General features: G+C 42.5%; 29 non-coding genes across 29 annotated transcripts; 12 read left to right on the forward strand and 17 right to left on the reverse strand.

Moving 5' to 3' along the window:
• Positions 1-1,996: 1,996 nt before the first annotated feature.
• On the forward strand, positions 1,997-2,078 carry TRNAS-GCU (transfer RNA serine (anticodon GCU)). Its single transcript has one exon. It is a non-coding gene; the product is annotated as a tRNA-Ser (tRNA).
• A 1,036-nt stretch (positions 2,079-3,114) lies between these two features.
• On the forward strand, positions 3,115-3,196 carry TRNAS-GCU (transfer RNA serine (anticodon GCU)). Its single transcript has one exon. It is a non-coding gene; the product is annotated as a tRNA-Ser (tRNA).
• A 356-nt stretch (positions 3,197-3,552) lies between these two features.
• On the reverse strand, positions 3,553-3,626 carry TRNAT-AGU (transfer RNA threonine (anticodon AGU)). The gene has a single exon. It is a non-coding gene; the product is annotated as a tRNA-Thr (tRNA).
• Positions 3,627-4,654: 1,028 nt separating this feature from the next.
• On the reverse strand, positions 4,655-4,728 carry TRNAT-AGU (transfer RNA threonine (anticodon AGU)). The gene has a single exon. It is a non-coding gene; the product is annotated as a tRNA-Thr (tRNA).
• Positions 4,729-5,336: 608 nt separating this feature from the next.
• TRNAS-GCU (transfer RNA serine (anticodon GCU)) lies at positions 5,337-5,418 on the forward strand. Its single transcript has one exon. It is a non-coding gene; the product is annotated as a tRNA-Ser (tRNA).
• Positions 5,419-5,774: 356 nt separating this feature from the next.
• On the reverse strand, positions 5,775-5,848 carry TRNAT-AGU (transfer RNA threonine (anticodon AGU)). The gene has a single exon. It is a non-coding gene; the product is annotated as a tRNA-Thr (tRNA).
• A 608-nt stretch (positions 5,849-6,456) lies between these two features.
• Positions 6,457-6,538, forward strand: TRNAS-GCU (transfer RNA serine (anticodon GCU)). The gene has a single exon. It is a non-coding gene; the product is annotated as a tRNA-Ser (tRNA).
• A 356-nt stretch (positions 6,539-6,894) lies between these two features.
• TRNAT-AGU (transfer RNA threonine (anticodon AGU)) lies at positions 6,895-6,968 on the reverse strand. Its single transcript has one exon. It is a non-coding gene; the product is annotated as a tRNA-Thr (tRNA).
• Positions 6,969-8,014: 1,046 nt separating this feature from the next.
• On the reverse strand, positions 8,015-8,088 carry TRNAT-AGU (transfer RNA threonine (anticodon AGU)). The gene has a single exon. It is a non-coding gene; the product is annotated as a tRNA-Thr (tRNA).
• A 1,028-nt stretch (positions 8,089-9,116) lies between these two features.
• Positions 9,117-9,190, reverse strand: TRNAT-AGU (transfer RNA threonine (anticodon AGU)). The gene has a single exon. It is a non-coding gene; the product is annotated as a tRNA-Thr (tRNA).
• Positions 9,191-12,038: 2,848 nt separating this feature from the next.
• Positions 12,039-12,120, forward strand: TRNAS-GCU (transfer RNA serine (anticodon GCU)). The gene has a single exon. It is a non-coding gene; the product is annotated as a tRNA-Ser (tRNA).
• Positions 12,121-13,156: 1,036 nt separating this feature from the next.
• Positions 13,157-13,238, forward strand: TRNAS-GCU (transfer RNA serine (anticodon GCU)). The gene has a single exon. It is a non-coding gene; the product is annotated as a tRNA-Ser (tRNA).
• A 356-nt stretch (positions 13,239-13,594) lies between these two features.
• TRNAT-AGU (transfer RNA threonine (anticodon AGU)) lies at positions 13,595-13,668 on the reverse strand. Its single transcript has one exon. It is a non-coding gene; the product is annotated as a tRNA-Thr (tRNA).
• A 608-nt stretch (positions 13,669-14,276) lies between these two features.
• On the forward strand, positions 14,277-14,358 carry TRNAS-GCU (transfer RNA serine (anticodon GCU)). The gene has a single exon. It is a non-coding gene; the product is annotated as a tRNA-Ser (tRNA).
• A 2,576-nt stretch (positions 14,359-16,934) lies between these two features.
• On the reverse strand, positions 16,935-17,008 carry TRNAT-AGU (transfer RNA threonine (anticodon AGU)). Its single transcript has one exon. It is a non-coding gene; the product is annotated as a tRNA-Thr (tRNA).
• A 608-nt stretch (positions 17,009-17,616) lies between these two features.
• TRNAS-GCU (transfer RNA serine (anticodon GCU)) lies at positions 17,617-17,698 on the forward strand. Its single transcript has one exon. It is a non-coding gene; the product is annotated as a tRNA-Ser (tRNA).
• A 356-nt stretch (positions 17,699-18,054) lies between these two features.
• On the reverse strand, positions 18,055-18,128 carry TRNAT-AGU (transfer RNA threonine (anticodon AGU)). The gene has a single exon. It is a non-coding gene; the product is annotated as a tRNA-Thr (tRNA).
• Positions 18,129-18,736: 608 nt separating this feature from the next.
• Positions 18,737-18,818, forward strand: TRNAS-GCU (transfer RNA serine (anticodon GCU)). The gene has a single exon. It is a non-coding gene; the product is annotated as a tRNA-Ser (tRNA).
• Positions 18,819-19,174: 356 nt separating this feature from the next.
• Positions 19,175-19,248, reverse strand: TRNAT-AGU (transfer RNA threonine (anticodon AGU)). Its single transcript has one exon. It is a non-coding gene; the product is annotated as a tRNA-Thr (tRNA).
• Positions 19,249-20,294: 1,046 nt separating this feature from the next.
• On the reverse strand, positions 20,295-20,368 carry TRNAT-AGU (transfer RNA threonine (anticodon AGU)). Its single transcript has one exon. It is a non-coding gene; the product is annotated as a tRNA-Thr (tRNA).
• Positions 20,369-21,396: 1,028 nt separating this feature from the next.
• TRNAT-AGU (transfer RNA threonine (anticodon AGU)) lies at positions 21,397-21,470 on the reverse strand. Its single transcript has one exon. It is a non-coding gene; the product is annotated as a tRNA-Thr (tRNA).
• Positions 21,471-22,078: 608 nt separating this feature from the next.
• TRNAS-GCU (transfer RNA serine (anticodon GCU)) lies at positions 22,079-22,160 on the forward strand. Its single transcript has one exon. It is a non-coding gene; the product is annotated as a tRNA-Ser (tRNA).
• A 356-nt stretch (positions 22,161-22,516) lies between these two features.
• Positions 22,517-22,590, reverse strand: TRNAT-AGU (transfer RNA threonine (anticodon AGU)). The gene has a single exon. It is a non-coding gene; the product is annotated as a tRNA-Thr (tRNA).
• Positions 22,591-23,636: 1,046 nt separating this feature from the next.
• On the reverse strand, positions 23,637-23,710 carry TRNAT-AGU (transfer RNA threonine (anticodon AGU)). Its single transcript has one exon. It is a non-coding gene; the product is annotated as a tRNA-Thr (tRNA).
• Positions 23,711-24,738: 1,028 nt separating this feature from the next.
• Positions 24,739-24,812, reverse strand: TRNAT-AGU (transfer RNA threonine (anticodon AGU)). The gene has a single exon. It is a non-coding gene; the product is annotated as a tRNA-Thr (tRNA).
• A 608-nt stretch (positions 24,813-25,420) lies between these two features.
• Positions 25,421-25,502, forward strand: TRNAS-GCU (transfer RNA serine (anticodon GCU)). The gene has a single exon. It is a non-coding gene; the product is annotated as a tRNA-Ser (tRNA).
• A 356-nt stretch (positions 25,503-25,858) lies between these two features.
• TRNAT-AGU (transfer RNA threonine (anticodon AGU)) lies at positions 25,859-25,932 on the reverse strand. Its single transcript has one exon. It is a non-coding gene; the product is annotated as a tRNA-Thr (tRNA).
• A 608-nt stretch (positions 25,933-26,540) lies between these two features.
• TRNAS-GCU (transfer RNA serine (anticodon GCU)) lies at positions 26,541-26,622 on the forward strand. Its single transcript has one exon. It is a non-coding gene; the product is annotated as a tRNA-Ser (tRNA).
• Positions 26,623-26,978: 356 nt separating this feature from the next.
• Positions 26,979-27,052, reverse strand: TRNAT-AGU (transfer RNA threonine (anticodon AGU)). The gene has a single exon. It is a non-coding gene; the product is annotated as a tRNA-Thr (tRNA).
• Between the last annotated feature and the right edge of the window lie 25 nt (positions 27,053-27,077).

Below are 27,077 nucleotides of genomic sequence, written 5' to 3' on the forward strand. Positions count from 1 at the left end.
ATTTATCGTGCCTTATGCCATCCTAGATTTTGCAAAACGTTGCAACCATCTACTTGTTAAAACTAAACCAGAGCTGACTCTTTGCCACTCGGGTGGAGTATTCTAGGGATGTGGGACGAGCATCTTTAATGTCATTGGCTAGTGAACATCTCCCTTTTGGAAAAAAAAGCTGATTATTGAGCAGAATAAGAGAACAAGGCACTGCTGAGAGTTGAACTCAGGATCTCCTGTTTACTAGACAGGCGCTTTAACCAACTAAGCCACAGCACCCATGAGCAAAACTGTGGAAAACCAGAAAGATGGCAAGGATGATCCAGGAGAAGAATTTTTAAATGTAGGATAATTTTGAGGAGTGGTTCTAAGTTTTGCTATTTGTCACAGAGATGGCAAATTAAGTGTGAACAGATCCTATGCAGCATGTAGTTTCAGGTGGCTACCACTATAGAACAGCAAGGAAGTCGAGTCCCATCACATACTTGGCAGCAGCATGCAGTTCTCTGTCATTTTGCATCGTGACAATTCTAAATGAAATCGGCTTGGGACGATCCTTTTTGGAAAAGACATGGATAATTTGTCCATAGGTATGTAATCCATGCATTTGCCTTGCATGAATTGTGGCCTGTTTTACTTTAAAAGTTAGATAGAAGGCAGAATTGACAGATTTAGGGAATTCTAGGGAAATGCCAACATAAATGAGAAGCAGAGAGGACTAAATGTTTAGTATGTATGCCATTAGCATGGGACATCACGTTGGATGTAAAACCAGACCTGCTGAGCCAATGTCTGATGTACGGCGCTGTTGCATGTGGAAAGAAAATGAAGCCTAAGAATCATCACGACTGTTTTCCAAATGTGGGTTCGGTAAAGGTACTTTTGTTGACGGGGTGACCGAGTGGTTAAGGCGATGGACTGCTAATCCATTGTGCTCTGCACGCATGGGTTCGAATCCCATCCTCGTCGTATGATTCCTTTTTGGAAAATTCTCTATGCTCAGCGCAAGCAATGCCCCGAGGAAGAAAATTTACCATCGCCGTTCAAGAAGGATGCTATTGAAGTCTCTAAACATATTTACAGGCATTATGAAGCGTATCAGTCAGGCAATAGTGAATCGGCACCTCTAATTTATCGTGCCTTATGCCATCCTACATTTTGCAAAACGTTGCAACCATCTACTTGTTAAAACTAAACCAGAGCTGACTCTTTGCCACTCGGGTGGAGTATTCTAGGGATGTGGGACGAGCATCTTTAATGTCATTGGCTAGTGAACATCTCCCTTTTGGAAAAAAAAGCTGATTATTGAGCAGAATAAGAGAACAAGGCACTGCTGAGAGTTGAACTCAGGATCTCCTGTTTACTAGATAGGCGCTTTAACCAACTAAGCCACAGCGCCCATGAGCAAAACTGGAAAACCAGAAAGATGGCAAGGATGATCCAGGAGAAGAATTTTTAAATGTAGGATGATTTTGAGGAGTGGTTCTAAGTTTTGCTATTTGTCACAGAGATGGCAAATTAAGTGTGAACAGATCCTATGCAGCATGTAGTTTCAGGTGGCTACCACTATAGAACAGCAAGGAAGTCGAGTCCCATCACATACTTGGCAGCAGCATGCAGTTCTCTGTCATTTTGCATCGTGACAATTCTAAATGAAATCGGCTTGGGACGATCCTTTTTGGAAAAGACATGGATAACTTGTCCATAGGTATGTAATCCATGCATTTGCCTTGCATGAATTGTGGCCTGTTTTACTTTAAAAGTTAGATAGAAGGCAGAATTGACAGATTTAGGGAATGCTAGGGAAATGCCAACATAAATGAGAAGCAGAGAGGACTGAATGTTTAGTATGTATGCCATTAGCATGGGTCATCACGTTGGATGTAAAACAAGACCTGCTGAGCCAATGTCTGATGTACGGCGCTGTTGCATGTGGAAAGAAAATGAAGCCTAAGAATCATCACGACTGTTTTCCAAATGTGGGTTCGGTAAAGGTACTTTTGTTGACGGGGTGGCCGAGTGGTTAAGGCGATGGACTGCTAATCCATTGTGCTCTGCACGCATGGGTTCGAATCCCATCCTTGTCGTATGATTCCTTTTTGGAAAATTCTCTATGCTCAGCGCAAGCAATGCCCCGAGGAAGAAAATTTACCATCGCCGTTCAAGAAGGATGCTATTGAAGTCTCTAAACATATTTACAGGCATTATGTAGCGTATCAGTCAGGCAATAGTGAATCGGCACCTCTAATTTATCGTGCCTTATGCCATCCTAGATTTTGCAAAACGTTGCAACCATCTACTTGTTAAAACTAAACCAGAGCTGACTCTTTGCCACTCGGGTGGAGTATTCTAGGGATGTGGGACGAGCATCTTTAATGTCATTGGCTAGTGAACATCTCCCTTTTGGAAAAAAAAGCTGATTATTGAGCAGAATAAGAGAACAAGGCACTGCTGAGAGTTGAACTCAGGATCTCCTGTTTACTAGATAGGCGCTTTAACCAACTAAGCCACAGCGCCCATGAGCAAAACTGGAAAACCAGAAAGATGGCAAGGATGATCCAGGAGAAGAATTTTTAAATGTAGGATGATTTTGAGGAGTGGTTCTAAGTTTTGCTATTTGTCACAGAGATGGCAAATTAAGTGTGAACAGATCCTATGCAGCATGTAGTTTCAGGTGGCTACCACTATAGAACAGCAAGGAAGTCGAGTCCCATCACATACTTGGCAGCAGCATGCAGTTCTCTGTCATTTTGCATCGTGACAATTCTAAATGAAATCGGCTTGGGACGATCCTTTTTGGAAAAGACATGGATAACTTGTCCATAGGTATGTAATCCATGCATTTGCCTTGCATGAATTGTGGCCTGTTTTACTTTAAAAGTTAGATAGAAGGCAGAATTGACAGATTTAGGGAATTCTAGGGAAATGCCAACATAAATGAGAAGCAGAGAGGACTGAATGTTTAGTATTTATGCCATTAGCATGGGTCATCACGTTGGATGTAAAACAAGACCTGCTGAGCCAATGTCTGATGTACGGCGCTGTTGCATGTGGAAAGAAAATGAAGCCTAAGAATCATCACGACTGTTTTCCAAATGTGGGTTCGGTAAAGGTACTTTTGTTGACGGGGTGGCCGAGTGGTTAAGGCGATGGACTGCTAATCCATTGTGCTCTGCACGCATGGGTTCGAATCCCATCCTCGTCGTATGATTCCTTTTTGGAAAATTCTCTATGCTCAGCGCAAGCAATGCCCCGAGGAAGAAAATTTACCATCGCCGTTCAAGAAGGATGCTATTGAAGTCTCTAAACATATTTACAGGCATTATGAAGCGTATCAGTCAGGCAATAGTGAATCGGCACCTCTAATTTATCGTGCCTTATGCCATCCTACATTTTGCAAAACGTTGCAACCATCTACTTGTTAAAACTAAACCAGAGCTGACTCTTTGCCACTCGGGTGGAGTATTCTAGGGATGTGGGACGAGCATCTTTAATGTCATTGGCTAGTGAACATCTCCCTTTTGGAAAAAAAAGCTGATTATTGAGCAGAATAAGAGAACAAGGCACTGCTGAGAGTTGAACTCAGGATCTCCTGTTTACTAGACAGGCGCTTTAACCAACTAAGCCACAGCGCCCATGAGCAAAACTGTGGAAAACCAGAAAGATGGCAAGGATGATCCAGGAGAAGAATTTTTAAATGTAGGATGATTTTGAGGAGTGGTTCTAAGTTTTGCTATTTGTCACAGAGATGGCAAATTAAGTGTGAACAGATCCTATGCAGCATGTAGTTTCAGGTGGCTACCACTATAGAACAGCAAGGAAGTCGAGTCCCATCACATACTTGGCAGCAGCATGCAGTTCTCTGTCATTTTGCATCGTGACAATTCTAAATGAAATCGGCTTGGGACGATCCTTTTTGGAAAAGACATGGATAACATGTCCATAGGTATGTAATCCATGCATTTGCCTTGCATGAATTGTGGCCTGTTTTACTTTAAAAGTTAGATAGAAGGCAGAATTGACAGATTTAGGGAATTCTAGGGAAATGCCAACATAAATGAGAAGCAGAGAGGACTGAATGTTTAGTATTTATGCCATTAGCATGGGTCATCACGTTGGATGTAAAACAAGACCTGCTGAGCCAATGTCTGATGTACGGCGCTGTTGCATGTGGAAAGAAAATGAAGCCTAAGAATCATCACGACTGTTTTCCAAATGTGGGTTCGGTAAAGGTACTTTAAGGTTAAGGCGATGGACTGCTAATCCATTGTGCTCTGCACGCATGGGTTCGAATCCCATCCTCGTCGTATGATTCCTTTTTGGAAAATTCTCTATGCTCAGCGCAAGCAATGCCCCGAGGAAGAAAATTTACCATCGCCGTTCAAGAAGGATGCTATTGAAGTCTCTAAACATATTTACAGGCATTATGTAGCGTATCAGTCAGGCAATAGTGAATCGGCACCTCTAATTTATCGTGCCTTATGCCATCCTAGATTTTGCAAAACGTTGCAACCATCTACTTGTTAAAACTAAACCAGAGCTGACTCTTTGCCACTCGGGTGGAGTATTCTAGGGATGTGGGACGAGCATCTTTAATGTCATTGGCTAGTGAACATCTCCCTTTTGGAAAAAAAAGCTGATTATTGAGCAGAATAAGAGAACAAGGCACTGCTGAGAGTTGAACTCAGGATCTCCTGTTTACTAGACAGGCGCTTTAACCAACTAAGCCACAGCGCCCATGAGCAAAACTGTGGAAAACCAGAAAGATGGCAAGGATGATCCAGGAGAAGAATTTTTAAATGTAGGATGATTTTGAGGAGTGGTTCTAAGTTTTGCTATTTGTCACAGAGATGGCAAATTAAGTGTGAACAGATCCTACGCAGCATGTAGTTTCAGGAGGCTACCACTATAGAACAGCAAGGAAGTCGAGTCCCATCACATACTTGGCAGCAGCATGCAGTTCTCTGTCATTTTGCATCGTGACAATTCTAAATGAAATCGGCTTGGGACGATCCTTTTTGGAAAAGACATGGATAACTTGTCCATAGGTATGTAATCCATGCATTTGCCTTGCATGAATTGTGGCCTGTTTTACTTTAAAAGTTAGATAGAAGGCAGAATTGACAGATTTAGGGAATGCTAGGGAAATGCCAACATAAATGAGAAGCAGAGAGGACTGAATGTTTAGTATGTATGCCATTAGCATGGGTCATCACGTTGGATGTAAAACAAGACCTGCTGAGCCAATGTCTGATGTACGGCGCTGTTGCATGTGGAAAGAAAATGAAGCCTAAGAATCATCACGACTGTTTTCCAAATGCGGGTTCGGTAAAGGTACTTTTGTTGACGGGGTGGCCGAGTGGTTAAGGCGATGGACTGCTAATCCATTGTGCTCTGCACGCATGGGTTCGAATCCCATCCTCGTCGTATGATTCCTTTTTGGAAAATTCTCTATGCTCAGCGCAAGCAATGCCCCGAGGATGAAAATTTACCATCGCCGTTCAAGAAGGATGCTATTGAAGTCTCTAAACATATTTACAGGCATTATGTAGCGTATCAGTCAGGCAATAGTGAATCGGCACCTCTAATTTATCGTGCCTTATGCCATCCTAGATTTTGCAAAACGTTGCAACCATCTACTTGTTAAAACTAAACCAGAGCTGACTCTTTGCCACTCGGGTGGAGTATTCTAGGGATGTGGGACGAGCATCTTTAATGTCATTGGCTAGTGAACATCTCCCTTTTGGAAAAAAAAGCTGATTATTGAGCAGAATAAGAGAACAAGGCACTGCTGAGAGTTGAACTCAGGATCTCCTGTTTACTAGACAGGCGCTTTAACCAACTAAGCCACAGCGCCCATGAGCAAAACTGTGGAAAACCAGAAAGATGGCAAGGATGATCCAGGAGAAGAATTTTTAAATGTAGGATGATTTTGAGGAGTGGTTCTAAGTTTTGCTATTTGTCACAGAGATGGCAAATTAAGTGTGAACAGATCCTACGCAGCATGTAGTTTCAGGAGGCTACCACTATAGAACAGCAAGGAAGTCGAGTCCCATCACATACTTGGCAGCAGCATGCAGTTCTCTGTCATTTTGCATCGTGACAATTCTAAATGAAATCGGCTTGGGACGATCCTTTTTGGAAAAGACATGGATAACTTGTCCATAGGTATGTAATCCATGCATTTGCCTTGCATGAATTGTGGCCTGTTTTACTTTAAAAGTTAGATAGAAGGCAGAATTGACAGATTTAGGGAATGCTAGGGAAATGCCAACATAAATGAGAAGCAGAGAGGACTGAATGTTTAGTATGTATGCCATTAGCATGGGTCATCACGTTGGATGTAAAACAAGACCTGCTGAGCCAATGTCTGATGTACGGCGCTGTTGCATGTGGAAAGAAAATGAAGCCTAAGAATCATCACGACTGTTTTCCAAATGTGGGTTCGGTAAAGGTACTTTTGTTGACGGGGTGGCCGAGTGGTTAAGGCGATGGACTGCTAATCCATTGTGCTCTGCACGCATGGGTTCGAATCCCATCCTCGTCGTATGATTCCTTTTTGGAAAATTCTCTATGCTCAGCGCAAGCAATGCCCCGAGGAAGAAAATTTACCATCGCCGTTCAAGAAGGATGCTATTGAAGTCTCTAAACATATTTACAGGCATTATGTAGCGTATCAGTCAGGCAATAGTGAATCGGCACCTCTAATTTATCGTGCCTTATGCCATCCTAGATTTTGCAAAACGTTGCAACCATCTACTTGTTAAAACTAAACCAGAGCTGACTCTTTGCCACTCGGGTGGAGTATTCTAGGGATGTGGGACGAGCATCTTTAATGTCATTGGCTAGTGAACATCTCCCTTTTGGAAAAAAAAGCTGATTATTGAGCAGAATAAGAGAACAAGGCACTGCTGAGAGTTGAACTCAGGATCTCCTGTTTACTAGACAGGCGCTTTAACCAACTAAGCCACAGCGCCCATGAGCAAAACTGTGGAAAACCAGAAAGATGGCAAGGATGATCCAGGAGAAGAATTTTTAAATGTAGGATAATTTTGAGGAGTGGTTCTAAGTTTTGCTATTTGTCACAGAGATGGCAAATTAAGTGTGAACAGATCCTATGCAGCATGTAGTTTCAGGTGGCTACCACTATAGAACAGCAAGGAAGTCGAGTCCCATCACATACTTGGCAGCAGCATGCAGTTCTCTGTCATTTTGCATCGTGACAATTCTAAATGAAATCGGCTTGGGACGATCCTTTTTGGAAAAGACATGGATAATTTGTCCATAGGTATGTAATCCATGCATTTGCCTTGCATGAATTGTGGCCTGTTTTACTTTAAAAGTTAGATAGAAGGCAGAATTGACAGATTTAGGGAATGCTAGGGAAATGCCAACATAAATGAGAAGCAGAGAGGACTGAATGTTTAGTATGTATGCCATTAGCATGGGTCATCACGTTGGATGTAAAACAAGACCTGCTGAGCCAATGTCTGATGTACGGCGCTGTTGCATGTGGAAAGAAAATGAAGCCTAAGAATCATCACGACTGTTTTCCAAATGTGGGTTCGGTAAAGGTACTTTTGTTGACGGGGTGGCCGAGTGGTTAAGGCGATGGACTGCTAATCCATTGTGCTCTGCAGGCATGGGTTTGAATCCCATCCTCGTCGTATGATTCCTTTTTGGAAAATTCTCTATGCTCAGCGCAAGCAATGCCCCGAGGAAGAAAATTTACCATCGCCGTTCAAGAAGGATGCTATTGAAGTCTCTAAACATATTTACAGGCATTATGAAGCGTATCAGTCAGGCAATAGTGAATCGGCACCTCTAATTTATCGTGCCTTATGCCATCCTAGATTTTGCAAAACGTTGCAACCATCTACTTGTTAAAACTAAACCAGAGCTGACTCTTTGCCACTCGGGTGGAGTATTCTAGGGATGTGGGACGAGCATCTTTAATGTCATTGGCTAGTGAACATCTCCCTTTTGGAAAAAAAAGCTGATTATTGAGCAGAATAAGAGAACAAGGCACTGCTGAGAGTTGAACTCAGGATCTCCTGTTTACTAGACAGGCGCTTTAACCAACTAAGCCACAGCGCCCATGAGCAAAACTGTGGAAAACCAGAAAGATGGCAAGGATGATCCAGGAGAAGAATTTTTAAATGTAGGATGATTTTGAGGAGTGGTTCTAAGTTTTGCTATTTGTCACAGAGATGGCAAATTAAGTGTGAACAGATCCTATGCAGCATGTAGTTTCAGGTGGCTACCACTATAGAACAGCAAGGAAGTCGAGTCCCATCACATACTTGGCAGCAGCATGCAGTTCTCTGTCATTTTGCATCGTGACAATTCTAAATGAAATCGGCTTGGGACGATCCTTTTTGGAAAAGACATGGATAACATGTCCATAGGTATGTAATCCATGCATTTGCCTTGCATGAATTGTGGCCTGTTTTACTTTAAAAGTTAGATAGAAGGCAGAATTGACAGATTTAGGGAATTCTAGGGAAATGCCAACATAAATGAGAAGCAGAGAGGACTGAATGTTTAGTATTTATGCCATTAGCATGGGTCATCACGTTGGATGTAAAACAAGACCTGCTGAGCCAATGTCTGATGTACGGCGCTGTTGCATGTGGAAAGAAAATGAAGCCTAAGAATCATCACGACTGTTTTCCAAATGTGGGTTCGGTAAAGGTACTTTAAGGTTAAGGCGATGGACTGCTAATCCATTGTGCTCTGCACGCATGGGTTCGAATCCCATCCTCGTCGTATGATTCCTTTTTGGAAAATTCTCTATGCTCAGCGCAAGCAATGCCCCGAGGAAGAAAATTTACCATCGCCGTTCAAGAAGGATGCTATTGAAGTCTCTAAACATATTTACAGGCATTATGTAGCGTATCAGTCAGGCAATAGTGAATCGGCACCTCTAATTTATCGTGCCTTATGCCATCCTACATTTTGCAAAACGTTGCAACCATCTACTTGTTAAAACTAAACCAGAGCTGACTCTTTGCCACTCGGGTGGAGTATTCTAGGGATGTGGGACGAGCATCTTTAATGTCATTGGCTAGTGAACATCTCCCTTTTGGAAAAAAAAGCTGATTATTGAGCAGAATAAGAGAACAAGGCACTGCTGAGAGTTGAACTCAGGATCTCCTGTTTACTAGACAGGCGCTTTAACCAACTAAGCCACAGCGCCCATGAGCAAAACTGTGGAAAACCAGAAAGATGGCAAGGATGATCCAGGAGAAGAATTTTTAAATGTAGGATGATTTTGAGGAGTGGTTCTAAGTTTTGCTATTTGTCACAGAGATGGCAAATTAAGTGTGAACAGATCCTACGCAGCATGTAGTTTCAGGAGGCTACCACTATAGAACAGCAAGGAAGTCGAGTCCCATCACATACTTGGCAGCAGCATGCAGTTCTCTGTCATTTTGCATCGTGACAATTCTAAATGAAATCGGCTTGGGACGATCCTTTTTGGAAAAGACATGGATAACTTGTCCATAGGTATGTAATCCATGCATTTGCCTTGCATGAATTGTGGCCTGTTTTACTTTAAAAGTTAGATAGAAGGCAGAATTGACAGATTTAGGGAATGCTAGGGAAATGCCAACATAAATGAGAAGCAGAGAGGACTAAATGTTTAGTATGTATGCCATTAGCATGGGTCATCACGTTGGATGTAAAACCAGACCTGCTGAGCCAATGTCTGATGTACGGCGCTGTTGCATGTGGAAAGAAAATGAAGCCTAAGAATCATCACGACTGTTTTCCAAATGTGGGTTCGGTAAAGGTACTTTTGTTGACGGGGTGACCGAGTGGTTAAGGCGATGGACTGCTAATCCATTGTGCTCTGCACGCATGGGTTCGAATCCCATCCTCGTCGTATGATTCCTTTTTGGAAAATTCTCTATGCTCAGCGCAAGCAATGCCCCGAGGAAGAAAATTTACCATCGCCGTTCAAGAAGGATGCTATTGAAGTCTCTAAACATATTTACAGGCATTATGAAGCGTATCAGTCAGGCAATAGTGAATCGGCACCTCTAATTTATCGTGCCTTATGCCATCCTAGATTTTGCAAAACGTTGCAACCATCTACTTGTTAAAACTAAACCAGAGCTGACTCTTTGCCACTCGGGTGGAGTATTCTAGGGATGTGGGACGAGCATCTTTAATGTCATTGGCTAGTGAACATCTCCCTTTTGGAAAAAAAAGCTGATTATTGAGCAGAATAAGAGAACAAGGCACTGCTGAGAGTTGAACTCAGGATCTCCTGTTTACTAGACAGGCGCTTTAACCTACTAAGCCACAGCGCCCATGAGCAAAACTGTGGAAAACCAGAAAGATGGCAAGGATGATCCAGGAGAAGAATTTTTAAATGTAGGATGATTTTGAGGAGTGGTTCTAAGTTTTGCTATTTGTCACAGAGATGGCAAATTAAGTGTGAACAGATCCTATGCAGCATGTAGTTTCAGGTGGCTACCACTATAGAACAGCAAGGAAGTCGAGTCCCATCACATACTTGGCAGCAGCATGCAGTTCTCTGTCATTTTGCATCGTGACAATTCTAAATGAAATCGGCTTGGGACGATCCTTTTTGGAAAAGACATGGATAACTTGTCCATAGGTATGTAATCCATGCATTTGCCTTGCATGAATTGTGGCCTGTTTTACTTTAAAAGTTAGATAGAAGGCAGAATTGACAGATTTAGGGAATTCTAGGGAAATGCCAACATAAATGAGAAGCAGAGAGGACTAAATGTTTAGTATGTATGCCATTAGCATGGGTCATCACGTTGGATGTAAAACCAGACCTGCTGAGCCAATGTCTGATGTACGGCGCTGTTGCATGTGGAAAGAAAATGAAGCCTAAGAATCATCACGACTGTTTTCCAAATGTGGGTTCGGTAAAGGTACTTTTGTTGACGGGGTGACCGAGTGGTTAAGGCGATGGACTGCTAATCCATTGTGCTCTGCACGCATGGTTTCGAATCCCATCCTCGTCGTATGATTCCTTTTTGGAAAATTCTCTATGCTCAGCGCAAGCAATGCCCCGAGGAAGAAAATTTACCATCGCCGTTCAAGAAGGATGCTATTGAAGTCTCTAAACATATTTACAGGCATTATGAAGCGTATCAGTCAGGCAATAGTGAATCGGCACCTCTAATTTATCGTGCCTTATGCCATCCTACATTTTGCAAAACGTTGCAACCATCTACTTGTTAAAACTAAACCAGAGCTGACTCTTTGCCACTCGGGTGGAGTATTCTAGGGATGTGGGACGAGCATCTTTAATGTCATTGGCTAGTGAACATCTCCCTTTTGGAAAAAAAAGCTGATTATTGAGCAGAATAAGAGAACAAGGCACTGCTGAGAGTTGAACTCAGGATCTCCTGTTTACTAGACAGGCGCTTTAACCTACTAAGCCACAGCGCCCATGAGCAAAACTGTGGAAAACCAGAAAGATGGCAAGGATGATCCAGGAGAAGAATTTTTAAATGTAGGATGATTTTGAGGAGTGGTTCTAAGTTTTGCTATTTGTCACAGAGATGGCAAATTAAGTGTGAACAGATCCTATGCAGCATGTAGTTTCAGGTGGCTACCACTATAGAACAGCAAGGAAGTCGAGTCCCATCACATACTTGGCAGCAGCATGCAGTTCTCTGTCATTTTGCATCGTGACAATTCTAAATGAAATCGGCTTGGGACGATCCTTTTTGGAAAAGACATGGATAACTTGTCCATAGGTATGTAATCCATGCATTTGCCTTGCATGAATTGTGGCCTGTTTTACTTTAAAAGTTAGATAGAAGGCAGAATTGACAGATTTAGGGAATGCTAGGGAAATGCCAACATAAATGAGAAGCAGAGAGGACTGAATGTTTAGTATGTATGCCATTAGCATGGGTCATCACGTTGGATGTAAAACAAGACCTGCTGAGCCAATGTCTGATGTACGGCGCTGTTGCATGTGGAAAGAAAATGAAGCCTAAGAATCATCACGACTGTTTTCCAAATGTGGGTTCGGTAAAGGTACTTTTGTTGACGGGGTGGCCGAGTGGTTAAGGCGATGGACTGCTAATCCATTGTGCTCTGCACGCATGGGTTCGAATCCCATCCTTGTCGTATGATTCCTTTTTGGAAAATTCTCTATGCTCAGCGCAAGCAATGCCCCGAGGAAGAAAATTTACCATCGCCGTTCAAGAAGGATGCTATTGAAGTCTCTAAACATATTTACAGGCATTATGTAGCGTATCAGTCAGGCAATAGTGAATCGGCACCTCTAATTTATCGTGCCTTATGCCATCCTAGATTTTGCAAAACGTTGCAACCATCTACTTGTTAAAACTAAACCAGAGCTGACTCTTTGCCACTCGGGTGGAGTATTCTAGGGATGTGGGACGAGCATCTTTAATGTCATTGGCTAGTGAACATCTCCCTTTTGGAAAAAAAAGCTGATTATTGAGCAGAATAAGAGAACAAGGCACTGCTGAGAGTTGAACTCAGGATCTCCTGTTTACTAGATAGGCGCTTTAACCAACTAAGCCACAGCGCCCATGAGCAAAACTGGAAAACCAGAAAGATGGCAAGGATGATCCAGGAGAAGAATTTTTAAATGTAGGATGATTTTGAGGAGTGGTTCTAAGTTTTGCTATTTGTCACAGAGATGGCAAATTAAGTGTGAACAGATCCTATGCAGCATGTAGTTTCAGGTGGCTACCACTATAGAACAGCAAGGAAGTCGAGTCCCATCACATACTTGGCAGCAGCATGCAGTTCTCTGTCATTTTGCATCGTGACAATTCTAAATGAAATCGGCTTGGGACGATCCTTTTTGGAAAAGACATGGATAAATTGTCCATAGGTATGTAATCCATGCATTTGCCTTGCATGAATTGTGGCCTGTTTTACTTTAAAAGTTAGATAGAAGGCAGAATTGACAGATTTAGGGAATTCTAGGGAAATGCCAACATAAATGAGAAGCAGAGAGGACTGAATGTTTAGTATTTATGCCATTAGCATGGGTCATCACGTTGGATGTAAAACAAGACCTGCTGAGCCAATGTCTGATGTACGGCGCTGTTGCATGTGGAAAGAAAATGAAGCCTAAGAATCATCACGACTGTTTTCCAAATGTGGGTTCGGTAAAGGTACTTTTGTTGACGGGGTGGCCGAGTGGTTAAGGCGATGGACTGCTAATCCATTGTGCTCTGCACGCATGGGTTCGAATCCCATCCTCGTCGTATGATTCCTTTTTGGAAAATTCTCTATGCTCAGCGCAAGCAATGCCCCGAGGAAGAAAATTTACCATCGCCGTTCAAGAAGGATGCTATTGAAGTCTCTAAACATATTTACAGGCATTATGAAGCGTATCAGTCAGGCAATAGTGAATCGGCACCTCTAATTTATCGTGCCTTATGCCATCCTACATTTTGCAAAACGTTGCAACCATCTACTTGTTAAAACTAAACCAGAGCTGACTCTTTGCCACTCGGGTGGAGTATTCTAGGGATGTGGGACGAGCATCTTTAATGTCATTGGCTAGTGAACATCTCCCTTTTGGAAAAAAAAGCTGATTATTGAGCAGAATAAGAGAACAAGGCACTGCTGAGAGTTGAACTCAGGATCTCCTGTTTACTAGACAGGCGCTTTAACCAACTAAGCCACAGCGCCCATGAGCAAAACTGTGGAAAACCAGAAAGATGGCAAGGATGATCCAGGAGAAGAATTTTTAAATGTAGGATGATTTTGAGGAGTGGTTCTAAGTTTTGCTATTTGTCACAGAGATGGCAAATTAAGTGTGAACAGATCCTATGCAGCATGTAGTTTCAGGTGGCTACCACTATAGAACAGCAAGGAAGTCGAGTCCCATCACATACTTGGCAGCAGCATGCAGTTCTCTGTCATTTTGCATCGTGACAATTCTAAATGAAATCGGCTTGGGACGATCCTTTTTGGAAAAGACATGGATAACTTGTCCATAGGTATGTAATCCATGCATTTGCCTTGCATGAATTGTGGCCTGTTTTACTTTAAAAGTTAGATAGAAGGCAGAATTGACAGATTTAGGGAATTCTAGGGAAATGCCAACATAAATGAGAAGCAGAGAGGACTGAATGTTTAGTATTTATGCCATTAGCATGGGTCATCACGTTGGATGTAAAACAAGACCTGCTGAGCCAATGTCTGATGTACGGCGCTGTTGCATGTGGAAAGAAAATGAAGCCTAAGAATCATCACGACTGTTTTCCAAATGTGGGTTCGGTAAAGGTACTTTTGTTGACGGGGTGGCCGAGTGGTTAAGGCGATGGACTGCTAATCCATTGTGCTCTGCACGCATGGGTTCGAATCCCATCCTCGTCGTATGATTCCTTTTTGGAAAATTCTCTATGCTCAGCGCAAGCAATGCCCCGAGGAAGAAAATTTACCATCGCCGTTCAAGAAGGATGCTATTGAAGTCTCTAAACATATTTACAGGCATTATGTAGCGTATCAGTCAGGCAATAGTGAATCGGCACCTCTAATTTATCGTGCCTTATGCCATCCTACATTTTGCAAAACGTTGCAACCATCTACTTGTTAAAACTAAACCAGAGCTGACTCTTTGCCACTCGGGTGGAGTATTCTAGGGATGTGGGACGAGCATCTTTAATGTCATTGGCTAGTGAACATCTCCCTTTTGGAAAAAAAAGCTGATTATTGAGCAGAATAAGAGAACAAGGCACTGCTGAGAGTTGAACTCAGGATCTCCTGTTTACTAGACAGGCGCTTTAACCAACTAAACCACAGCGCCCATGAGCAAAACTGTGGAAAACCAGAAAGATGGCAAGGATGATCCAGGAGAAGAATTTTTAAATGTAGGATGATTTTGAGGAGTGGTTCTAAGTTTTGCTATTTGTCACAGAGATGGCAAATTAAGTGTGAACAGATCCTATGCAGCATGTAGTTTCAGGTGGCTACCACTATAGAACAGCAAGGAAGTCGAGTCCCATCACATACTTGGCAGCAGCATGCAGTTCTCTGTCATTTTGCATCGTGACAATTCTAAATGAAATCGGCTTGGGACGATCCTTTTTGGAAAAGACATGGATAACTTGTCCATAGGTATGTAATCCATGCATTTGCCTTGCATGAATTGTGGCCTGTTTTACTTTAAAAGTAAGATAGAAGGCAGAATTGACAGATTTAGGGAATTCTAGGGAAATGCCAACATAAATGAGAAGCAGAGAGGACTGAATGTTTAGTATTTATGCCATTAGCATGGGTCATCACGTTGGATGTAAAACAAGACCTGCTGAGCCAATGTCTGATGTACGGCGCTGTTGCATGTGGAAAGAAAATGAAGCCTAAGAATCATCACGACTGTTTTCCAAATGTGGGTTCGGTAAAGGTACTTTTGTTGACGGGGTGGCCGAGTGGTTAAGGCGATGGACTGCTAATCCATTGTGCTCTACACGCATGGGTTCGAATCCCATCCTCGTCGTATGATTCATTTTTGGAAAATTCTCTATGCTCAGCGCAAGCAATGCCCCGAGGAAGAAAATTTACCATCACCGTTCAAGAAGGATGCTATTGAAGTCTATAAACATATTTGCAGGCATTATGTAGCGTATCAGTCAGGCAATAGTGAATCGGCACCTCTAATTTATCGTGCCTTATGCCATCCTAGATTTTGCAAAACGTTGCAACCATCTACTTGTTAAAACTAAACCAGAGCTGACTCTTTGCCACTCGGGTGGAGTATTCTAGGGATGTGGGACGAGCATCTTTAATGTCATTGGCTAGTGAACATCTCCCTTTTGGAAAAAAAAGCTGATTATTGAGCAGAATAAGAGAACAAGGCACTGCTGAGAGTTGAACTCAGGATCTCCTGTTTACTAGATAGGCGCTTTAACCAACTAAGCCACAGCGCCCATGAGCAAAACTGGAAAACCAGAAAGATGGCAAGGATGATCCAGGAGAAGAATTTTTAAATGTAGGATGATTTTGAGGAGTGGTTCTAAGTTTTGCTATTTGTCACAGAGATGGCAAATTAAGTGTGAACAGATCCTATGCAGCATGTAGTTTCAGGTGGCTACCACTATAGAACAGCAAGGAAGTCGAGTCCCATCACATACTTGGCAGCAGCATGCAGTTCTCTGTCATTTTGCATCGTGACAATTCTAAATGAAATCGGCTTGGGACGATCCTTTTTGGAAAAGACATGGATAACTTGTCCATAGGTATGTAATCCATGCATTTGCCTTGCATGAATTGTGGCCTGTTTTACTTTAAAAGTTAGATAGAAGGCAGAATTGACAGATTTAGGGAATTCTAGGGAAATGCCAACATAAATGAGAAGCAGAGAGGACTGAATGTTTAGTATTTATGCCATTAGCATGGGTCATCACGTTGGATGTAAAACAAGACCTGCTGAGCCAATGTCTGATGTACGGCGCTGTTGCATGTGGAAAGAAAATGAAGCCTAAGAATCATCACGACTGTTTTCCAAATGTGGGTTCGGTAAAGGTACTTTAAGGTTAAGGCGATGGACTGCTAATCCATTGTGCTCTGCACGCATGGGTTCGAATCCCATCCTCGTCGTATGATTCCTTTTTGGAAAATTCTCTATGCTCAGCGCAAGCAATGCCCCGAGGAAGAAAATTTACCATCGCCGTTCAAGAAGGATGCTATTGAAGTCTCTAAACATATTTACAGGCATTATGTAGCGTATCAGTCAGGCAATAGTGAATCGGCACCTCTAATTTATCGTGCCTTATGCCATCCTAGATTTTGCAAAACGTTGCAACCATCTACTTGTTAAAACTAAACCAGAGCTGACTCTTTGCCACTCGGGTGGAGTATTCTAGGGATGTGGGACGAGCATCTTTAATGTCATTGGCTAGTGAACATCTCCCTTTTGGAAAAAAAAGCTGATTATTGAGCAGAATAAGAGAACAAGGCACTGCTGAGAGTTGAACTCAGGATCTCCTGTTTACTAGACAGGCGCTTTAACCAACTAAGCCACAGCGCCCATGAGCAAAACTGTGGAAAACCAGAAAGATGGCAAGGATGATCCAGGAGAAGAATTTTTAAATGTAGGATGATTTTGAGGAGTGGTTCTAAGTTTTGCTATTTGTCACAGAGATGGCAAATTAAGTGTGAACAGATCCTACGCAGCATGTAGTTTCAGGAGGCTACCACTATAGAACAGCAAGGAAGTCGAGTCCCATCACATACTTGGCAGCAGCATGCAGTTCTCTGTCATTTTGCATCGTGACAATTCTAAATGAAATCGGCTTGGGACGATCCTTTTTGGAAAAGACATGGATAACTTGTCCATAGGTATGTAATCCATGCATTTGCCTTGCATGAATTGTGGCCTGTTTTACTTTAAAAGTTAGATAGAAGGCAGAATTGACAGATTTAGGGAATGCTAGGGAAATGCCAACATAAATGAGAAGCAGAGAGGACTGAATGTTTAGTATGTATGCCATTAGCATGGGTCATCACGTTGGATGTAAAACAAGACCTGCTGAGCCAATGTCTGATGTACGGCGCTGTTGCATGTGGAAAGAAAATGAAGCCTAAGAATCATCACGACTGTTTTCCAAATGTGGGTTCGGTAAAGGTACTTTTGTTGACGGGGTGGCCGAGTGGTTAAGGCGATGGACTGCTAATCCATTGTGCTCTGCACGCATGGGTTCGAATCCCATCCTCGTCGTATGATTCCTTTTTGGAAAATTCTCTATGCTCAGCGCAAGCAATGCCCCGAGGATGAAAATTTACCATCGCCGTTCAAGAAGGATGCTATTGAAGTCTCTAAACATATTTACAGGCATTATGTAGCGTATCAGTCAGGCAATAGTGAATCGGCACCTCTAATTTATCGTGCCTTATGCCATCCTAGATTTTGCAAAACGTTGCAACCATCTACTTGTTAAAACTAAACCAGAGCTGACTCTTTGCCACTCGGGTGGAGTATTCTAGGGATGTGGGACGAGCATCTTTAATGTCATTGGCTAGTGAACATCTCCCTTTTGGAAAAAAAAGCTGATTATTGAGCAGAATAAGAGAACAAGGCACTGCTGAGAGTTGAACTCAGGATCTCCTGTTTACTAGACAGGCGCTTTAACCAACTAAGCCACAGCGCCCATGAGCAAAACTGTGGAAAACCAGAAAGATGGCAAGGATGATCCAGGAGAAGAATTTTTAAATGTAGGATGATTTTGAGGAGTGGTTCTAAGTTTTGCTATTTGTCACAGAGATGGCAAATTAAGTGTGAACAGATCCTACGCAGCATGTAGTTTCAGGAGGCTACCACTATAGAACAGCAAGGAAGTCGAGTCCCATCACATACTTGGCAGCAGCATGCAGTTCTCTGTCATTTTGCATCGTGACAATTCTAAATGAAATCGGCTTGGGACGATCCTTTTTGGAAAAGACATGGATAACTTGTCCATAGGTATGTAATCCATGCATTTGCCTTGCATGAATTGTGGCCTGTTTTACTTTAAAAGTTAGATAGAAGGCAGAATTGACAGATTTAGGGAATGCTAGGGAAATGCCAACATAAATGAGAAGCAGAGAGGACTGAATGTTTAGTATGTATGCCATTAGCATGGGTCATCACGTTGGATGTAAAACAAGACCTGCTGAGCCAATGTCTGATGTACGGCGCTGTTGCATGTGGAAAGAAAATGAAGCCTAAGAATCATCACGACTGTTTTCCAAATGTGGGTTCGGTAAAGGTACTTTTGTTGACGGGGTGGCCGAGTGGTTAAGGCGATGGACTGCTAATCCATTGTGCTCTGCACGCATGGGTTCGAATCCCATCCTCGTCGTATGATTCCTTTTTGGAAAATTCTCTATGCTCAGCGCAAGCAATGCCCCGAGGAAGAAAATTTACCATCGCCGTTCAAGAAGGATGCTATTGAAGTCTCTAAACATATTTACAGGCATTATGTAGCGTATCAGTCAGGCAATAGTGAATCGGCACCTCTAATTTATCGTGCCTTATGCCATCCTAGATTTTGCAAAACGTTGCAACCATCTACTTGTTAAAACTAAACCAGAGCTGACTCTTTGCCACTCGGGTGGAGTATTCTAGGGATGTGGGACGAGCATCTTTAATGTCATTGGCTAGTGAACATCTCCCTTTTGGAAAAAAAAGCTGATTATTGAGCAGAATAAGAGAACAAGGCACTGCTGAGAGTTGAACTCAGGATCTCCTGTTTACTAGACAGGCGCTTTAACCAACTAAGCCACAGCGCCCATGAGCAAAACTGTGGAAAACCAGAAAGATGGCAAGGATGATCCAGGAGAAGAATTTTTAAATGTAGGATAATTTTGAGGAGTGGTTCTAAGTTTTGCTATTTGTCACAGAGATGGCAAATTAAGTGTGAACAGATCCTATGCAGCATGTAGTTTCAGGTGGCTACCACTATAGAACAGCAAGGAAGTCGAGTCCCATCACATACTTGGCAGCAGCATGCAGTTCTCTGTCATTTTGCATCGTGACAATTCTAAATGAAATCGGCTTGGGACGATCCTTTTTGGAAAAGACATGGATAATTTGTCCATAGGTATGTAATCCATGCATTTGCCTTGCATGAATTGTGGCCTGTTTTACTTTAAAAGTTAGATAGAAGGCAGAATTGACAGATTTAGGGAATGCTAGGGAAATGCCAACATAAATGAGAAGCAGAGAGGACTGAATGTTTAGTATGTATGCCATTAGCATGGGTCATCACGTTGGATGTAAAACAAGACCTGCTGAGCCAATGTCTGATGTACGGCGCTGTTGCATGTGGAAAGAAAATGAAGCCTAAGAATCATCACGACTGTTTTCCAAATGTGGGTTCGGTAAAGGTACTTTTGTTGACGGGGTGGCCGAGTGGTTAAGGCGATGGACTGCTAATCCATTGTGCTCTGCACACATGGGTTTGAATCCCATCCTCGTCGTATGATTCCTTTTTGGAAAATTCTCTATGCTCAGCGCAAGCAATGCCCCGAGGAAGAAAATTTACCATCGCCGTTCAAGAAGGATGCTATTGAAGTCTCTAAACATATTTACAGGCATTATGAAGCGTATCAGTCAGGCAATAGTGAATCGGCACCTCTAATTTATCGTGCCTTATGCCATCCTACATTTTGCAAAACGTTGCAACCATCTACTTGTTAAAACTAAACCAGAGCTGACTCTTTGCCACTCGGGTGGAGTATTCTAGGGATGTGGGACGAGCATCTTTAATGTCATTGGCTAGTGAACATCTCCCTTTTGGAAAAAAAAGCTGATTATTGAGCAGAATAAGAGAACAAGGCACTGCTGAGAGTTGAACTCAGGATCTCCTGTTTACTAGACAGGCGCTTTAACCAACTAAGCCACAGCGCCCATGAGCAAAACTGTGGAAAACCAGAAAGATGGCAAGGATGATCCAGGAGAAGAATTTTTAAATGTAGGATGATTTTGAGGAGTGGTTCTAAGTTTTGCTATTTGTCACAGAGATGGCAAATTAAGTGTGAACAGATCCTATGCAGCATGTAGTTTCAGGTGGCTACCACTATAGAACAGCAAGGAAGTCGAGTCCCATCACATACTTGGCAGCAGCATGCAGTTCTCTGTCATTTTGCATCGTGACAATTCTAAATGAAATCGGCTTGGGACGATCCTTTTTGGAAAAGACATGGATAACATGTCCATAGGTATGTAATCCATGCATTTGCCTTGCATGAATTGTGGCCTGTTTTACTTTAAAAGTTAGATAGAAGGCAGAATTGACAGATTTAGGGAATTCTAGGGAAATGCCAACATAAATGAGAAGCAGAGAGGACTGAATGTTTAGTATTTATGCCATTAGCATGGGTCATCACGTTGGATGTAAAACAAGACCTGCTGAGCCAATGTCTGATGTACGGCGCTGTTGCATGTGGAAAGAAAATGAAGCCTAAGAATCATCACGACTGTTTTCCAAATGTGGGTTCGGTAAAGGTACTTTAAGGTTAAGGCGATGGACTGCTAATCCATTGTGCTCTGCACGCATGGGTTCGAATCCCATCCTCGTCGTATGATTCCTTTTTGGAAAATTCTCTATGCTCAGCGCAAGCAATGCCCCGAGGAAGAAAATTTACCATCGCCGTTCAAGAAGGATGCTATTGAAGTCTCTAAACATATTTACAGGCATTATGTAGCGTATCAGTCAGGCAATAGTGAATCGGCACCTCTAATTTATCGTGCCTTATGCCATCCTACATTTTGCAAAACGTTGCAACCATCTACTTGTTAAAACTAAACCAGAGCTGACTCTTTGCCACTCGGGTGGAGTATTCTAGGGATGTGGGACGAGCATCTTTAATGTCATTGGCTAGTGAACATCTCCCTTTTGGAAAAAAAAGCTGATTATTGAGCAGAATAAGAGAACAAGGCACTGCTGAGAGTTGAACTCAGGATCTCCTGTTTACTAGACAGGCGCTTTAACCAACTAAGCCACAGCGCCCATGAGCAAAACTGTGGAAAACCAGAAAGATGGCAAGGATGATCCAGGAGAAGAATTTTTAAATGTAGGATGATTTTGAGGAGTGGTTCTAAGTTTTGCTATTTGTCACAGAGATGGCAAATTAAGTGTGAACAGATCCTACGCAGCATGTAGTTTCAGGAGGCTACCACTATAGAACAGCAAGGAAGTCGAGTCCCATCACATACTTGGCAGCAGCATGCAGTTCTCTGTCATTTTGCATCGTGACAATTCTAAATGAAATCGGCTTGGGACGATCCTTTTTGGAAAAGACATGGATAACTTGTCCATAGGTATGTAATCCATGCATTTGCCTTGCATGAATTGTGGCCTGTTTTACTTTAAAAGTTAGATAGAAGGCAGAATTGACAGATTTAGGGAATGCTAGGGAAATGCCAACATAAATGAGAAGCAGAGAGGACTGAATGTTTAGTATGTATGCCATTAGCATGGGTCATCACGTTGGATGTAAAACAAGACCTGCTGAGCCAATGTCTGATGTACGGCGCTGTTGCATGTGGAAAGAAAATGAAGCCTAAGAATCATCACGACTGTTTTCCAAATGTGGGTTCGGTAAAGGTACTTTTGTTGACGGGGTGGCCGAGTGGTTAAGGCGATGGACTGCTAATCCATTGTGCTCTGCACGCATGGGTTCGAATCCCATCCTCGTCGTATGATTCCTTTTTGGAAAATTCTCTATGCTCAGCGCAAGCAATGCCCCGAGGAAGAAAATTTACCATCGCCGTTCAAGAAGGATGCTATTGAAGTCTCTAAACATATTTACAGGCATTATGTAGCGTATCAGTCAGGCAATAGTGAATCGGCACCTCTAATTTATCGTGCCTTATGCCATCCTAGATTTTGCAAAACGTTGCAACCATCTACTTGTTAAAACTAAACCAGAGCTGACTCTTTGCCACTCGGGTGGAGTATTCTAGGGATGTGGGACGAGCATCTTTAATGTCATTGGCTAGTGAACATCTCCCTTTTGGAAAAAAAAGCTGATTATTGAGCAGAATAAGAGAACAAGGCACTGCTGAGAGTTGAACTCAGGATCTCCTGTTTACTAGACAGGCGCTTTAACCAACTAAGCCACAGCGCCCATGAGCAAAACTGTGGAAAACCAGAAAGATGGCAAGGATGATCCAGGAGAAGAATTTTTAAATGTAGGATAATTTTGAGGAGTGGTTCTAAGTTTTGCTATTTGTCACAGAGATGGCAAATTAAGTGTGAACAGATCCTATGCAGCATGTAGTTTCAGGTGGCTACCACTATAGAACAGCAAGGAAGTCGAGTCCCATCACATACTTGGCAGCAGCATGCAGTTCTCTGTCATTTTGCATCGTGACAATTCTAAATGAAATCGGCTTGGGACGATCCTTTTTGGAAAAGACATGGATAATTTGTCCATAGGTATGTAATCCATGCATTTGCCTTGCATGAATTGTGGCCTGTTTTACTTTAAAAGTTAGATAGAAGGCAGAATTGACAGATTTAGGGAATGCTAGGGAAATGCCAACATAAATGAGAAGCAGAGAGGACTGAATGTTTAGTATGTATGCCATTAGCATGGGTCATCACGTTGGATGTAAAACAAGACCTGCTGAGCCAATGTCTGATGTACGGCGCTGTTGCATGTGGAAAGAAAATGAAGCCTAAGAATCATCACGACTGTTTTCCAAATGTGGGTTCGGTAAAGGTACTTTTGTTGACGGGGTGGCCGAGTGGTTAAGGCGATGGACTGCTAATCCATTGTGCTCTGCAGGCATGGGTTTGAATCCCATCCTCGTCGTATGATTCCTTTTTGGAAAATTCTCTATGCTCAGCGCAAGCAATGCCCCGAGGAAGAAAATTTACCATCGCCGTTCAAGAAGGATGCTATTGAAGTCTCTAAACATATTTACAGGCATTATGAAGCGTATCAGTCAGGCAATAGTGAATCGGCACCTCTAATTTATCGTGCCTTATGCCATCCTACATTTTGCAAAACGTTGCAACCATCTACTTGTTAAAACTAAACCAGAGCTGACTCTTTGCCACTCGGGTGGAGTATTCTAGGGATGTGGGACGAGCATCTTTAATGTCATTGGCTAGTGAACATCTCCCTTTTGGAAAAAAAAGCTGATTATTGAGCAGAATAAGAGAACAAGGCACTGCTGAGAGTTGAACTCAGGATCTCCTGTTTACTAGACAGGCGCTTTAACCAACTAAGCCACAGCGCCCATGAGCAAAACTGTGGAAAACCAGAAAGATGGCAAGGATGATCCAGGAGAAGAATTTTTAAATGTAGGATGATTTTGAGGAGTGGTTCTAAGTTTTGCTATTTGTCACAGAGATGGCAAATTAAGTGTGAACAGATCCTATGCAGCATGTAGTTTCAGGTGGCTACCACTATAGAACAGCAAGGAAGTCGAGTCCCATCACATACTTGGCAGCAGCATGCAGTTCTCTGTCATTTTGCATCGTGACAATTCTAAATGAAATCGGCTTGGGACGATCCTTTTTGGAAAAGACATGGATAACATGTCCATAGGTATGTAATCCATGCATTTGCCTTGCATGAATTGTGGCCTGTTTTACTTTAAAAGTTAGATAGAAGGCAGAATTGACAGATTTAGGGAATTCTAGGGAAATGCCAACATAAATGAGAAGCAGAGAGGACTGAATGTTTAGTATTTATGCCATTAGCATGGGTCATCACGTTGGATGTAAAACAAGACCTGCTGAGCCAATGTCTGATGTACGGCGCTGTTGCATGTGGAAAGAAAATGAAGCCTAAGAATCATCACGACTGTTTTCCAAATGTGGGTTCGGTAAAGGTACTTTAAGGTTAAGGCGATGGACTGCTAATCCATTGTGCTCTGCACGCATGGGTTCGAATCCCATCCTCGTCGTATGATTCCTTTTTGGAAAATTCTCTATGCTCAGCGCAAGCAATGCCCCGAGGAAGAAAATTTACCATCGCCGTTCAAGAAGGATGCTATTGAAGTCTCTAAACATATTTACAGGCATTATGTAGCGTATCAGTCAGGCAATAGTGAATCGGCACCTCTAATTTATCGTGCCTTATGCCATCCTACATTTTGCAAAACGTTGCAACCATCTACTTGTTAAAACTAAACCAGAGCTGACTCTTTGCCACTCGGGTGGAGTATTCTAGGGATGTGGGACGAGCATCTTTAATGTCATTGGCTAGTGAACATCTCCCTTTTGGAAAAAAAAGCTGATTATTGAGCAGAATAAGAGAACAAGGCACTGCTGAGAGTTGAACTCAGGATCTCCTGTTTACTAGACAGGCGCTTTAACCAACTAAGCCACAGCGCCCATGAGCAAAACTGTGGAAAACCAGAAAGATGGCAAGGATGATCCAGGAGAAGAATTTTTAAATGTAGGATGATTTTGAGGAGTGGTTCTAAGTTTTGCTATTTGTCACAGAGATGGCAAATTAAGTGTGAACAGATCCTACGCAGCATGTAGTTTCAGGAGGCTACCACTATAGAACAGCAAGGAAGTCGAGTCCCATCACATACTTGGCAGCAGCATGCAGTTCTCTGTCATTTTGCATCGTGACAATTCTAAATGAAATCGGCTTGGGACGATCCTTTTTGGAAAAGACATGGATAACTTGTCCATAGGTATGTAATCCATGCATTTGCCTTGCATGAATTGTGGCCTGTTTTACTTTAAAAGTTAGATAGAAGGCAGAATTGACAGATTTAGGGAATGCTAGGGAAATGCCAACATAAATGAGAAGCAGAGAGGACTGAATGTTTAGTATGTATGCCATTAGCATGGGTCATCACGTTGGATGTAAAACAAGACCTGCTGAGCCAATGTCTGATGTACGGCGCTGTTGCATGTGGAAAGAAAATGAAGCCTAAGAATCATCACGACTGTTTTCCAAATGTGGGTTCGGTAAAGGTACTTTTGTTGACGGGGTGGCCGAGTGGTTAAGGCGATGGACTGCTAATCCATTGTGCTCTGCACGCATGGGTTCGAATCCCATCCTCGTCGTATGATTCCTTTTTGGAAAATTCTCTATGCTCAGCGCAAGCAATGCCCCGAGGAAGAAAATTTACCATCGCCGTTCAAGAAGGATGCTATTGAAGTCTCTAAACATATTTACAGGCATTATGTAGCGTATCAGTCAGGCAATAGTGAATCGGCACCTCTAATTTATCGTGCCTTATGCCATCCTAGATTTTGCAAAACGTTGCAACCATCTACTTGTTAAAACTAAACCAGAGCTGACTCTTTGCCACTCGGGTGGAGTATTCTAGGGATGTGGGACGAGCATCTTTAATGTCATTGGCTAGTGAACATCTCCCTTTTGGAAAAAAAAGCTGATTATTGAGCAGAATAAGAGAACAAGGCACTGCTGAGAGTTGAACTCAGGATCTCCTGTTTACTAGACAGGCGCTTTAACCAACTAAGCCACAGCGCCCATGAGCAAAACTGTGGAAAACCAGAAAGATGGCAAGGATGATCCAGGAGAAGAATTTTTAAATGTAGGATAATTTTGAGGAGTGGTTCTAAGTTTTGCTATTTGTCACAGAGATGGCAAATTAAGTGTGAACAGATCCTATGCAGCATGTAGTTTCAGGTGGCTACCACTATAGAACAGCAAGGAAGTCGAGTCCCATCACATACTTGGCAGCAGCATGCAGTTCTCTGTCATTTTGCATCGTGACAATTCTAAATGAAATCGGCTTGGGACGATCCTTTTTGGAAAAGACATGGATAATTTGTCCATAGGTATGTAATCCATGCATTTGCCTTGCATGAATTGTGGCCTGTTTTACTTTAAAAGTTAGATAGAAGGCAGAATTGACAGATTTAGGGAATGCTAGGGAAATGCCAACATAAATGAGAAGCAGAGAGGACTGAATGTTTAGTATGTATGCCATTAGCATGGGTCATCACGTTGGATGTAAAACAAGACCTGCTGAGCCAATGTCTGATGTACGGCGCTGTTGCATGTGGAAAGAAAATGAAGCCTAAGAATCATCACGACTGTTTTCCAAATGTGGGTTCGGTAAAGGTACTTTTGTTGACGGGGTGGCCGAGTGGTTAAGGCGATGGACTGCTAATCCATTGTGCTCTGCACGCATGGGTTCGAATCCCATCCTCGTCGTATGATTCCTTTTTGGAAAATTCTCTATGCTCAGCGCAAGCAATGCCCCGAGGAAGAAAATTTACCATCGCCGTTCAAGAAGGATGCTATTGAAGTCTCTAAACATATTTACAGGCATTATGTAGCGTATCAGTCAGGCAATAGTGAATCGGCACCTCTAACTTATCGTGCCTTATGCCATCCTACATTTTGCAAAACGTTGCAACCATCTACTTGTTAAAACTAAACCAGAGCTGACTCTTTGCCACTCGGGTGGAGTATTCTAGGGATGTGGGACGAGCATCTTTAATGTCATTGGCTAGTGAACATCTCCCTTTTGGAAAAAAAAGCTGATTATTGAGCAGAATAAGAGAACAAGGCACTGCTGAGAGTTGAACTCAGGATCTCCTGTTTACTAGACAGGCGCTTTAACCAACTAAGCCACAGCGCCCATGAGCAAAACTGTGGAAAACCAG

Source organism: Eleutherodactylus coqui, chromosome 11, assembly GCF_035609145.1.
Source record: "Eleutherodactylus coqui strain aEleCoq1 chromosome 11, aEleCoq1.hap1, whole genome shotgun sequence".
NCBI classification, from domain to species: domain Eukaryota; kingdom Metazoa; phylum Chordata; class Amphibia; order Anura; family Eleutherodactylidae; genus Eleutherodactylus; species Eleutherodactylus coqui.